The sequence below is a fragment of the Micromesistius poutassou genome, assembly GCF_964030765.1.
Source record: "Micromesistius poutassou genome assembly, chromosome: 19".
Taxonomy (NCBI): Eukaryota; Metazoa; Chordata; class Actinopteri; order Gadiformes; family Gadidae; genus Micromesistius; species Micromesistius poutassou.
The window spans coordinates 14,091,404-14,102,866 of record NC_140289.1 but is presented as its reverse complement, the minus strand read 5'-3'; the positions used below and the strand labels follow the sequence as shown (position 1 = coordinate 14,102,866).

Sequence of the window (11,463 nt, the reverse complement as noted above, 5' to 3'; positions counted from 1 at the left end):
GACTGATTAACAGAGCATCTTCTTTTTGATTACAACCTCTTACACAAGGGTATTATGCGTACGTTTCTCAACAGTTGACTATAGGCACTAGTTGAGGTTAGTTTAGCACACAATATGGTAGTTTCCTAAATAATATTGTTTCACATTTGTTAAACACATCAACAGATGTTGAATGACACAAACTTGCAATAAACTTGATACAAACTGAGATCTGCAGTGCATTGTGGGATGACAAACAACAAAGTGAGTAGGCTAGCGCCCATGTCATCAGCATGGAAAACGTCTTGCTTACCTAATGAAACCTGGCTCACTACTGATACGTCGTGCCGGTTGTGCCTGTAATATTGTAGTAATGTACGTCAAACAGTAGACCGAGATAGTGTCAATATAGGCATCAGGGACTCAGTGATGTACATCTTAAAATCTCTACAACGCAAAACGCTGTACAAAGTGAGTAATGAAACTTATTTTGGACATTATATCAGTCTCCTTGGAAACTGTCAAAAATTGCCATCTCCGACTATATTGCAAGTCGTCTTTGGCGGGGTATTGGGTAAAGTTTTCAACTAGCAATAATCGCGCCTCAGTTAGACCTCATAGGCTACGATACTGCCGCTGCGCAAAGATAGACGCTGACTGATTAACAGAGCATCTTCTTTTGGATTACAACCTCTTACACAAGGGTATTATGCGTACGTTTCTCAACAGTTGACTACAGGCACTAGTTGAGGTTAGTTTAGCACACAATATGGTAGTTTCCTAAATAATATTGTTTCACATTTGTTAAACACATCAACAGATGTTGAATGACACAAACTTGCAATAAACTTGATACAAACTGAGATCTGCAGTGCATTGTGGGATGGCAAACAACAAAGTGAGTAGGCTAGCGCCCATGTCATCAGCATGGAAAACGTCTTGCTTACCTAATGAAACCTGGCTCACTACTGATACGTCGTGCCGGTTGTGCCTGTAATATTGTAGTAATGTACGTCAAACAGTAGACCGAGATAGTGTCAATATAGGCATCAGGGACTCAGTGATGTACATCTTAAAATCTCTACAACGCAAAACGCTGTACAAAGTGAGTAATGAAACTTATTTTGGACATTATATCAGTCTCCTTGGAAACTGTCAAAAATTGCCATCGCCGACTATATTGCAAGTCGTCTTTGGCGGGGTATTGGGTAAAGTTTTCAACTAGCAATAATCGCGCCTCAGTTAGACCTCATAGGCTACGATACTGCCGCTGCGCAAAGATAGACGCTGACTGATAAACAGAGCATCTTCTTTTGGATTACAACCTCTTACACAAGGGTATTATGCGTACATTTCTCAACAGTTGACTACAGGCACTAGTTGAGGTTAGTTTAGCACACAATATGGTAGTTTCCTAAATAATATTGTTTCACATTTGTTAAACACATCAACAGATGTTGAATGACACAAACTTGCAATAAACTTGATACAAACTGAGATCTGCAGTGCATTGTGGGATGGCAAACAACAAAGTGAGTAGGCTAGCGCCCATGTCATCAGCATGGAAAACGTCTTGCTTACCTAATGAAACCTGGCTCACTACTGATACGTCGTGCCGGTTGTGCCTGTAATATTGTAGTAATGTACGTCAAACAGTAGACCGAGATAGTGTCAATATAGGCATCAGGGACTCAGTGATGTACATCTTAAAATCTCTACAACGCAAAACGCTGTACAAAGTGAGTAATGAAACTTATTTTGGACATTATATCAGTCTCCTTGGAAACTGTCAAAAATTGCCATCGCCGACTATATTGCAAGTCGTCTTTGGCGGGGTATTGGGTAAAGTTTTCAACTAGCAATAATCGCGCCTCAGTTAGACCTCATAGGCTACGATACTGCCGCTGCGCAAAGATAGACGCTGACTGATAAACAGAGCATCTTCTTTTGGATTACAACCTCTTACACAAGGGTATTATGCGTACGTTTCTCAACAGTTGACTACAGGCACTAGTTGAGGTTAGTTTAGCACACAATATGGTAGTTTCCTAAATAACATTGTTTCACATTTGTTAAACACATCAACAGATGTTGAATGACACAAACTTGCAATAAACTTGATACAAACTGAGATCTGCAGTGCATTGTGGGATGGCAAACAACAAAGTGAGTAGGCTAGCGCCCATGTCATCAGCATGGAAAACGTCTTGCTTACCTAATGAAACCTGGCTCACTACTGATACGTCGTGCCGGTTGTGCCTGTAATATTGTAGTAATGTACGTCAAACAGTAGACCGAGATAGTGTCAATATAGGCATCAGGGACTCAGTGATGTACATCTTAAAATCTCTACAACGCAAAACGCTGTACAAAGTGAGTAATGAAACTTATTTTGGACATTATATCAGTCTCCTTGGAAACTGTCAAAAATTGCCATCGCCGACTATATTGCAAGTCGTCTTTGGCGGGGTATTGGGTAAAGTTTTCAACTAGCAATAATCGCGCCTCAGTTAGACCTCATAGGCTACGATACTGCCGCTGCGCAAAGATAGACGCTGCCTGATTAACAGAGCATCTTCTTTTGGATTACAACCTCTTACACAAGGGTATTATGCGTACGTTTCTCAACAGTTGACTACAGGCACTAGTTGAGGTTAGTTTAGCACACAATATGGTAGTTTCCTAAATAATATTGTTTCACATTTGTTAAACACATCAACAGATGTTGAATGACACAAACTTGCAATAAACTTGATACAAACTGAGATCTGCAGTGCATTGTGGGATGGCAAACAACAAAGTGAGTAGGCTAGCGCCCATGTCATCAGCATGGAAAACGTCTTGCTTACCTAATGAAACCTGGCTCACTACTGATACGTCGTGCCGGTTGTGCCTGTAATATTGTAGTAATGTACGTCAAACAGTAGACCGAGATAGTGTCAATATAGGCATCAGGGACTCAGTGATGTACATCTTAAAATCTCTACAACGCAAAACGCTGTACAAAGTGAGTAATGAAACTTATTTTGGACATTATATCAGTCTCCTTGGAAACTGTCAAAAATTGCCATCGCCGACTATATTGCAAGTCGTCTTTGGCGGGGTATTGGGTAAAGTTTTCAACTAGCAATAATCGCGCCTCAGTTAGACCTCATAGGCTACGATACTGCCGCTGCGCAAAGATAGACGCTGCCTGATTAACAGAGCATCTTCTTTTGGATTACAACCTCTTACACAAGGGTATTATGCGTACGTTTCTCAACAGTTGACTACAGGCACTAGTTGAGGTTAGTTTAGCACACAATATGGTAGTTTCCTAAATAATATTGTTTCACATTTGTTAAACACATCAACAGATGTTGAATGACACAAACTTGCAATAAACTTGATACAAACTGAGATCTGCAGTGCATTGTGGGATGGCAAACAACAAAGTGAGTAGGCTAGCGCCCATGTCATCAGCATGGAAAACGTCTTGCTTACCTAATGAAACCTGGCTCACTACTGATACGTCGTGCCGGTTGTGCCTGTAATATTGTAGTAATGTACGTCAAACAGTAGACCGAGATAGTGTCAATATAGGCATCAGGGACTCAGTGATGTACATCTTAAAATCTCTACAACGCAAAACGCTGTACAAAGTGAGTAATGAAACTTATTTTGGACATTATATCAGTCTCCTTGGAAACTGTCAAAAATTGCCATCGCCGACTATATTGCAAGTCGTCTTTGGCGGGGTATTGGGTAAAGTTTTCAACTAGCAATAATCGCGCCTCAGTTAGACCTCATAGGCTACGATACTGCCGCTGCGCAAAGATAGACGCTGCCTGATTAACAGAGCATCTTCTTTTGGATTACAACCTCTTACACAAGGGTATTATGCGTACGTTTCTCAACAGTTGACTACAGGCACTAGTTGAGGTTAGTTTAGCACACAATATGGTAGTTTCCTAAATAACATTGTTTCACATTTGTTAAACACATCAACAGATGTTGAATGACACAAACTTGCAATAAACTTGATACAAACTGAGATCTGCAGTGCATTGTGGGATGGCAAACAACAAAGTGAGTAGGCTAGCGCCCATGTCATCAGCATGGAAAACGTCTTGCTTACCTAATGAAACCTGGCTCACTACTGATACGTCGTGCCGGTTGTGCCTGTAATATTGTAGTAATGTACGTCAAACAGTAGACCGAGATAGTGTCAATATAGGCACCAGGGACTCAGTGATGTACATCTTAAAATCTCTACAACGCAAAACTCTGTACAAAGTGAGTAATGAAACTTATTTTGGACATTATATCAGTCTCCTTGGAAACTGTCAAAAATTGCCATCGCCGACTATATTGCAAGTCGTCTTTGGCGGGGTATTGGGTAAAGTTTTCAACTAGCAATAATCGCGCCTCAGTTAGACCTCATAGGCTACGATACTGCCGCTGCGCAAAGATAGACGCTGCCTGATTAACAGAGCATCTTCTTTTGGATTACAACCTCTTACACAAGGGTATTATGCGTACGTTTCTCAACAGTTGACTACAGGCACTAGTTGAGGTTAGTTTAGCACACAATATGGTAGTTTCCTAAATAATATTGTTTCACATTTGTTAAACACATCAACAGATGTTGAATGACACAAACTTGCAATAAACTTGATACAAACTGAGATCTGCAGTGCATTGTGGGATGGCAAACAACAAAGTGAGTAGGCTAGCGCCCATGTCATCAGCATGGAAAACGTCTTGCTTACCTAATGAAACCTGGCTCACTACTGATACGTCGTGCCGGTTGTGCCTGTAATATTGTAGTAATGTACGTCAAACAGTAGACCGAGATAGTGTCAATATAGGCATCAGGGACTCAGTGATGTACATCTTAAAATCTCTACAACGCAAAACGCTGTACAAAGTGAGTAATGAAACTTATTTTGGACATTATATCAGTCTCCTTGGAAACTGTCAAAAATTGCCATCGCCGACTATATTGCAAGTCGTCTTTGGCGGGGTATTGGGTAAAGTTTTCAACTAGCAATAATCGCGCCTCAGTTAGACCTCATAGGCTACGATACTGCCGCTGCGCAAAGATAGACGCTGCCTGATTAACAGAGCATCTTCTTTTGGATTACAACCTCTTACACAAGGGTATTATGCGTACGTTTCTCAACAGTTGACTACAGGCACTAGTTGAGGTTAGTTTAGCACACAATATGGTAGTTTCCTAAATAATATTGTTTCACATTTGTTAAACACATCAACAGATGTTGAATGACACAAACTTGCAATAAACTTGATACAAACTGAGATCTGCAGTGCATTGTGGGATGGCAAACAACAAAGTGAGTAGGCTAGCGCCCATGTCATCAGCATGGAAAACGTCTTGCTTACCTAATGAAACCTGGCTCACTACTGATACGTCGTGCCGGTTGTGCCTGTAATATTGTAGTAATGTACGTCAAACAGTAGACCGAGATAGTGTCAATATAGGCATCAGGGACTCAGTGATGTACATCTTAAAATCTCTACAACGCAAAACGCTGTACAAAGTGAGTAATGAAACTTATTTTGGACATTATATCAGTCTCCTTGGAAACTGTCAAAAATTGCCATCGCCGACTATATTGCAAGTCGTCTTTGGCGGGGTATTGGGTAAAGTTTTCAACTAGCAATAATCGCGCCTCAGTTAGACCTCATAGGCTACGATACTGCCGCTGCGCAAAGATAGACGCTGCCTGATTAACAGAGCATCTTCTTTTGGATTACAACCTCTTACACAAGGGTATTATGCGTACGTTTCTCAACAGTTGACTACAGGCACTAGTTGAGGTTAGTTTAGCACACAATATGGTAGTTTCCTAAATAACATTGTTTCACATTTGTTAAACACATCAACAGATGTTGAATGACACAAACTTGCAATAAACTTGATACAAACTGAGATCTGCAGTGCATTGTGGGATGGCAAACAACAAAGTGAGTAGGCTAGCGCCCATGTCATCAGCATGGAAAACGTCTTGCTTACCTAATGAAACCTGGCTCACTACTGATACGTCGTGCCGGTTGTGCCTGTAATATTGTAGTAATGTACGTCAAACAGTAGACCGAGATAGTGTCAATATAGGCATCAGGGACTCAGTGATGTACATCTTAAAATCTCTACAACGCAAAACGCTGTACAAAGTGAGTAATGAAACTTATTTTGGACATTATATCAGTCTCCTTGGAAACTGTCAAAAATTGCCATCGCCGACTATATTGCAAGTCGTCTTTGGCGGGGTATTGGGTAAAGTTTTCAACTAGCAATAATCGCGCCTCAGTTAGACCTCATAGGCTACGATACTGCCGCTGCGCAAAGATAGACGCTGACTGATAAACAGAGCATCTTCTTTTGGATTACAACCTCTTACACAAGGGTATTATGCGTACGTTTCTCAACAGTTGACTACAGGCACTAGTTGAGGTTAGTTTAGCACACAATATGGTAGTTTCCTAAATAATATTGTTTCACATTTGTTAAACACATCAACAGATGTTGAATGACACAAACTTGCAATAAACTTGATACAAACTGAGATCTGCAGTGCATTGTGGGATGGCAAACAACAAAGTGAGTAGGCTAGCGCCCATGTCATCAGCATGGAAAACGTCTTGCTTACCTAATGAAACCTGGCTCACTACTGATACGTCGTGCCGGTTGTGCCTGTAATATTGTAGTAATGTACGTCAAACAGTAGACCGAGATAGTGTCAATATAGGCATCAGGGACTCAGTGATGTACATCTTAAAATCTCTACAACGCAAAACGCTGTACAAAGTGAGTAATGAAACTTATTTTGGACATTATATCAGTCTCCTTGGAAACTGTCAAAAATTGCCATCGCCGACTATATTGCAAGTCGTCTTTGGCGGGGTATTGGGTAAAGTTTTCAACTAGCAATAATCGCGCCTCAGTTAGACCTCATAGGCTACGATACTGCCGCTGCGCAAAGATAGACGCTGCCTGATTAACAGAGCATCTTCTTTTGGATTACAACCTCTTACACAAGGGTATTATGCGTACGTTTCTCAACAGTTGACTACAGGCACTAGTTGAGGTTAGTTTAGCACACAATATGGTAGTTTCCTAAATAACATTGTTTCACATTTGTTAAACACATCAACAGATGTTGAATGACACAAACTTGCAATAAACTTGATACAAACTGAGATCTGCAGTGCATTGTGGGATGGCAAACAACAAAGTGAGTAGGCTAGCGCCCATGTCATCAGCATGGAAAACGTCTTGCTTACCTAATGAAACCTGGCTCACTACTGATACGTCGTGCCGGTTGTGCCTGTAATATTGTAGTAATGTACGTCAAACAGTAGACCGAGATAGTGTCAATATAGGCATCAGGGACTCAGTGATGTACATCTTAAAATCTCTACAACGCAAAACGCTGTACAAAGTGAGTAATGAAACTTATTTTGGACATTATATCAGTCTCCTTGGAAACTGTCAAAAATTGCCATCGCCGACTATATTGCAAGTCGTCTTTGGCGGGGTATTGGGTAAAGTTTTCAACTAGCAATAATCGCGCCTCAGTTAGACCTCATAGGCTACGATACTGCCGCTGCGCAAAGATAGACGCTGACTGATAAACAGAGCATCTTCTTTTGGATTACAACCTCTTACACAAGGGTATTATGCGTACGTTTCTCAACAGTTGACTACAGGCACTAGTTGAGGTTAGTTTAGCACACAATATGGTAGTTTCCTAAATAATATTGTTTCACATTTGTTAAACACATCAACAGATGTTGAATGACACAAACTTGCAATAAACTTGATACAAACTGAGATCTGCAGTGCATTGTGGGATGGCAAACAACAAAGTGAGTAGGCTAGCGCCCATGTCATCAGCATGGAAAACGTCTTGCTTACCTAATGAAACCTGGCTCACTACTGATACGTCGTGCCGGTTGTGCCTGTAATATTGTAGTAATGTACGTCAAACAGTAGACCGAGATAGTGTCAATATAGGCATCAGGGACTCAGTGATGTACATCTTAAAATCTCTACAACGCAAAACGCTGTACAAAGTGAGTAATGAAACTTATTTTGGACATTATATCAGTCTCCTTGGAAACTGTCAAAAATTGCCATCGCCGACTATATTGCAAGTCGTCTTTGGCGGGGTATTGGGTAAAGTTTTCAACTAGCAATAATCGCGCCTCAGTTAGACCTCATAGGCTACGATACTGCCGCTGCGCAAAGATAGACGCTGCCTGATTAACAGAGCATCTTCTTTTGGATTACAACCTCTTACACAAGGGTATTATGCGTACGTTTCTCAACAGTTGACTACAGGCACTAGTTGAGGTTAGTTTAGCACACAATATGGTAGTTTCCTAAATAACATTGTTTCACATTTGTTAAACACATCAACAGATGTTGAATGACACAAACTTGCAATAAACTTGATACAAACTGAGATCTGCAGTGCATTGTGGGATGGCAAACAACAAAGTGAGTAGGCTAGCGCCCATGTCATCAGCATGGAAAACGTCTTGCTTACCTAATGAAACCTGGCTCACTACTGATACGTCGTGCCGGTTGTGCCTGTAATATTGTAGTAATGTACGTCAAACAGTAGACCGAGATAGTGTCAATATAGGCATCAGGGACTCAGTGATGTACATCTTAAAATCTCTACAACGCAAAACGCTGTACAAAGTGAGTAATGAAACTTATTTTGGACATTATATCAGTCTCCTTGGAAACTGTCAAAAATTGCCATCGCCGACTATATTGCAAGTCGTCTTTGGCGGGGTATTGGGTAAAGTTTTCAACTAGCAATAATCGCGCCTCAGTTAGACCTCATAGGCTACGATACTGCCGCTGCGCAAAGATAGACGCTGCCTGATTAACAGAGCATCTTCTTTTGGATTACAACCTCTTACACAAGGGTATTATGCGTACGTTTCTCAACAGTTGACTACAGGCACTAGTTGAGGTTAGTTTAGCACACAATATGGTAGTTTCCTAAATAACATTGTTTCACATTTGTTAAACACATCAACAGATGTTGAATGACACAAACTTGCAATAAACTTGATACAAACTGAGATCTGCAGTGCATTGTGGGATGGCAAACAACAAAGTGAGTAGGCTAGCGCCCATGTCATCAGCATGGAAAACGTCTTGCTTACCTAATGAAACCTGGCTCACTACTGATACGTCGTGCCGGTTGTGCCTGTAATATTGTAGTAATGTACGTCAAACAGTAGACCGAGATAGTGTCAATATAGGCATCAGGGACTCAGTGATGTACATCTTAAAATCTCTACAACGCAAAACGCTGTACAAAGTGAGTAATGAAACTTATTTTGGACATTATATCAGTCTCCTTGGAAACTGTCAAAAATTGCCATCGCCGACTATATTGCAAGTCGTCTTTGGCGGGGTATTGGGTAAAGTTTTCAACTAGCAATAATCGCGCCTCAGTTAGACCTCATAGGCTACGATACTGCCGCTGCGCAAAGATAGACGCTGCCTGATTAACAGAGCATTGTGCATTGCATTGTGGGATGGCAAACAACAAAGTGAGTAGGCTAGCGCCCATGTCATCAGCATGGAAAACGTCTTGCTTACCTAATGAAACCTGGCTCACTACTGATACGTCGTGCCGGTTGTGCCTGTAATATTGTAGTAATGTACGTCAAACAGTAGACCGAGATAGTGTCAATATAGGCATCAGGGACTCAGTGATGTACATCTTAAAATCTCTACAACGCAAAACGCTGTACAAAGTGAGTAATGAAACTTATTTTGGACATTATATCAGTCTCCTTGGAAACTGTCAAAAATTGCCATCGCCGACTATATTGCAAGTCGTCTTTGGCGGGGTATTGGGTAAAGTTTTCAACTAGCAATAATCGCGCCTCAGTTAGACCTCATAGGCTACGATACTGCCGCTGCGCAAAGATAGACGCTGACTGATAAACAGAGCATCTTCTTTTGGATTACAACCTCTTACACAAGGGTATTATGCGTACGTTTCTCAACAGTTGACTACAGGCACTAGTTGAGGTTAGTTTAGCACACAATATGGTAGTTTCCTAAATAATATTGTTTCACATTTGTTAAACACATCAACAGATGTTGAATGACACAAACTTGCAATAAACTTGATACAAACTGAGATCTGCAGTGCATTGTGGGATGGCAAACAACAAAGTGAGTAGGCTAGCGCCCATGTCATCAGCATGGAAAACGTCTTGCTTACCTAATGAAACCTGGCTCACTACTGATACGTCGTGCCGGTTGTGCCTGTAATATTGTAGTAATGTACGTCAAACAGTAGACCGAGATAGTGTCAATATAGGCATCAGGGACTCAGTGATGTACATCTTAAAATCTCTACAACGCAAAACGCTGTACAAAGTGAGTAATGAAACTTATTTTGGACATTATATCAGTCTCCTTGGAAACTGTCAAAAATTGCCATCGCCGACTATATTGCAAGTCGTCTTTGGCGGGGTATTGGGTAAAGTTTTCAACTAGCAATAATCGCGCCTCAGTTAGACCTCATAGGCTACGATACTGCCGCTGCGCAAAGATAGACGCTGCCTGATTAACAGAGCATCTTCTTTTGGATTACAACCTCTTACACAAGGGTATTATGCGTACGTTTCTCAACAGTTGACTACAGGCACTAGTTGAGGTTAGTTTAGCACACAATATGGTAGTTTCCTAAATAACATTGTTTCACATTTGTTAAACACATCAACAGATGTTGAATGACACAAACTTGCAATAAACTTGATACAAACTGAGATCTGCAGTGCATTGTGGGATGGCAAACAACAAAGTGAGTAGGCTAGCGCCCATGTCATCAGCATGGAAAACGTCTTGCTTACCTAATGAAACCTGGCTCACTACTGATACGTCGTGCCGGTTGTGCCTGTAATATTGTAGTAATGTACGTCAAACAGTAGACCGAGATAGTGTCAATATAGGCATCAGGGACTCAGTGATGTACATCTTAAAATCTCTACAACGCAAAACGCTGTACAAAGTGAGTAATGAAACTTATTTTGGACATTATATCAGTCTCCTTGGAAACTGTCAAAAATTGCCATCGCCGACTATATTGCAAGTCGTCTTTGGCGGGGTATTGGGTAAAGTTTTCAACTAGCAATAATCGCGCCTCAGTTAGACCTCATAGGCTACGATACTGCCGCTGCGCAAAGATAGACGCTGACTGATAAACAGAGCATCTTCTTTTGGATTACAACCTCTTACACAAGGGTATTATGCGTACGTTTCTCAACAGTTGACTACAGGCACTAGTTGAGGTTAGTTTAGCACACAATATGGTAGTTTCCTAAATAATATTGTTTCACATTTGTTAAACACATCAACAGATGTTGAATGACACAAACTTGCAATAAACTTGATACAAACTGAGATCTGCAGTGCATTGTGGGATGGCAAACAACAAA

At 41.0% G+C, this 11,463-nt stretch overlaps 18 non-coding genes across 18 annotated transcripts; all 18 read right to left on the bottom strand.

The window, feature by feature from the left end:
• Positions 1 to 485: 485 nt before the first annotated feature.
• LOC311364391 (U4 spliceosomal RNA) lies at positions 486 to 627 on the bottom strand. Its single transcript, XR_014639199.1, has one exon. It is a non-coding gene; the product is annotated as a U4 spliceosomal RNA (small nuclear RNA).
• A 492-nt stretch (positions 628 to 1,119) lies between these two features.
• On the bottom strand, positions 1,120 to 1,261 carry LOC311364390 (U4 spliceosomal RNA). Its single transcript, XR_014639198.1, has one exon. It is a non-coding gene; the product is annotated as a U4 spliceosomal RNA (small nuclear RNA).
• Positions 1,262 to 1,753: 492 nt separating this feature from the next.
• Positions 1,754 to 1,895, bottom strand: LOC311364389 (U4 spliceosomal RNA). The gene has a single exon (XR_014639197.1). It is a non-coding gene; the product is annotated as a U4 spliceosomal RNA (small nuclear RNA).
• A 492-nt stretch (positions 1,896 to 2,387) lies between these two features.
• On the bottom strand, positions 2,388 to 2,529 carry LOC311364387 (U4 spliceosomal RNA). Its single transcript, XR_014639195.1, has one exon. It is a non-coding gene; the product is annotated as a U4 spliceosomal RNA (small nuclear RNA).
• Positions 2,530 to 3,021: 492 nt separating this feature from the next.
• Positions 3,022 to 3,163, bottom strand: LOC311364386 (U4 spliceosomal RNA). Its single transcript, XR_014639194.1, has one exon. It is a non-coding gene; the product is annotated as a U4 spliceosomal RNA (small nuclear RNA).
• A 492-nt stretch (positions 3,164 to 3,655) lies between these two features.
• Positions 3,656 to 3,797, bottom strand: LOC311364385 (U4 spliceosomal RNA). Its single transcript, XR_014639193.1, has one exon. It is a non-coding gene; the product is annotated as a U4 spliceosomal RNA (small nuclear RNA).
• A 492-nt stretch (positions 3,798 to 4,289) lies between these two features.
• LOC311364384 (U4 spliceosomal RNA) lies at positions 4,290 to 4,431 on the bottom strand. The gene has a single exon (XR_014639192.1). It is a non-coding gene; the product is annotated as a U4 spliceosomal RNA (small nuclear RNA).
• Positions 4,432 to 4,923: 492 nt separating this feature from the next.
• On the bottom strand, positions 4,924 to 5,065 carry LOC311364382 (U4 spliceosomal RNA). The gene has a single exon (XR_014639190.1). It is a non-coding gene; the product is annotated as a U4 spliceosomal RNA (small nuclear RNA).
• Positions 5,066 to 5,557: 492 nt separating this feature from the next.
• Positions 5,558 to 5,699, bottom strand: LOC311364381 (U4 spliceosomal RNA). Its single transcript, XR_014639189.1, has one exon. It is a non-coding gene; the product is annotated as a U4 spliceosomal RNA (small nuclear RNA).
• Positions 5,700 to 6,191: 492 nt separating this feature from the next.
• On the bottom strand, positions 6,192 to 6,333 carry LOC311364380 (U4 spliceosomal RNA). Its single transcript, XR_014639188.1, has one exon. It is a non-coding gene; the product is annotated as a U4 spliceosomal RNA (small nuclear RNA).
• Positions 6,334 to 6,825: 492 nt separating this feature from the next.
• LOC311364379 (U4 spliceosomal RNA) lies at positions 6,826 to 6,967 on the bottom strand. Its single transcript, XR_014639187.1, has one exon. It is a non-coding gene; the product is annotated as a U4 spliceosomal RNA (small nuclear RNA).
• A 492-nt stretch (positions 6,968 to 7,459) lies between these two features.
• LOC311364378 (U4 spliceosomal RNA) lies at positions 7,460 to 7,601 on the bottom strand. The gene has a single exon (XR_014639186.1). It is a non-coding gene; the product is annotated as a U4 spliceosomal RNA (small nuclear RNA).
• Positions 7,602 to 8,093: 492 nt separating this feature from the next.
• Positions 8,094 to 8,235, bottom strand: LOC311364377 (U4 spliceosomal RNA). The gene has a single exon (XR_014639185.1). It is a non-coding gene; the product is annotated as a U4 spliceosomal RNA (small nuclear RNA).
• A 492-nt stretch (positions 8,236 to 8,727) lies between these two features.
• Positions 8,728 to 8,869, bottom strand: LOC311364375 (U4 spliceosomal RNA). Its single transcript, XR_014639183.1, has one exon. It is a non-coding gene; the product is annotated as a U4 spliceosomal RNA (small nuclear RNA).
• Positions 8,870 to 9,361: 492 nt separating this feature from the next.
• On the bottom strand, positions 9,362 to 9,503 carry LOC311364374 (U4 spliceosomal RNA). The gene has a single exon (XR_014639182.1). It is a non-coding gene; the product is annotated as a U4 spliceosomal RNA (small nuclear RNA).
• A 300-nt stretch (positions 9,504 to 9,803) lies between these two features.
• On the bottom strand, positions 9,804 to 9,945 carry LOC311364373 (U4 spliceosomal RNA). Its single transcript, XR_014639181.1, has one exon. It is a non-coding gene; the product is annotated as a U4 spliceosomal RNA (small nuclear RNA).
• A 492-nt stretch (positions 9,946 to 10,437) lies between these two features.
• Positions 10,438 to 10,579, bottom strand: LOC311364371 (U4 spliceosomal RNA). The gene has a single exon (XR_014639179.1). It is a non-coding gene; the product is annotated as a U4 spliceosomal RNA (small nuclear RNA).
• A 492-nt stretch (positions 10,580 to 11,071) lies between these two features.
• On the bottom strand, positions 11,072 to 11,213 carry LOC311364370 (U4 spliceosomal RNA). Its single transcript, XR_014639178.1, has one exon. It is a non-coding gene; the product is annotated as a U4 spliceosomal RNA (small nuclear RNA).
• Between the last annotated feature and the right edge of the window lie 250 nt (positions 11,214 to 11,463).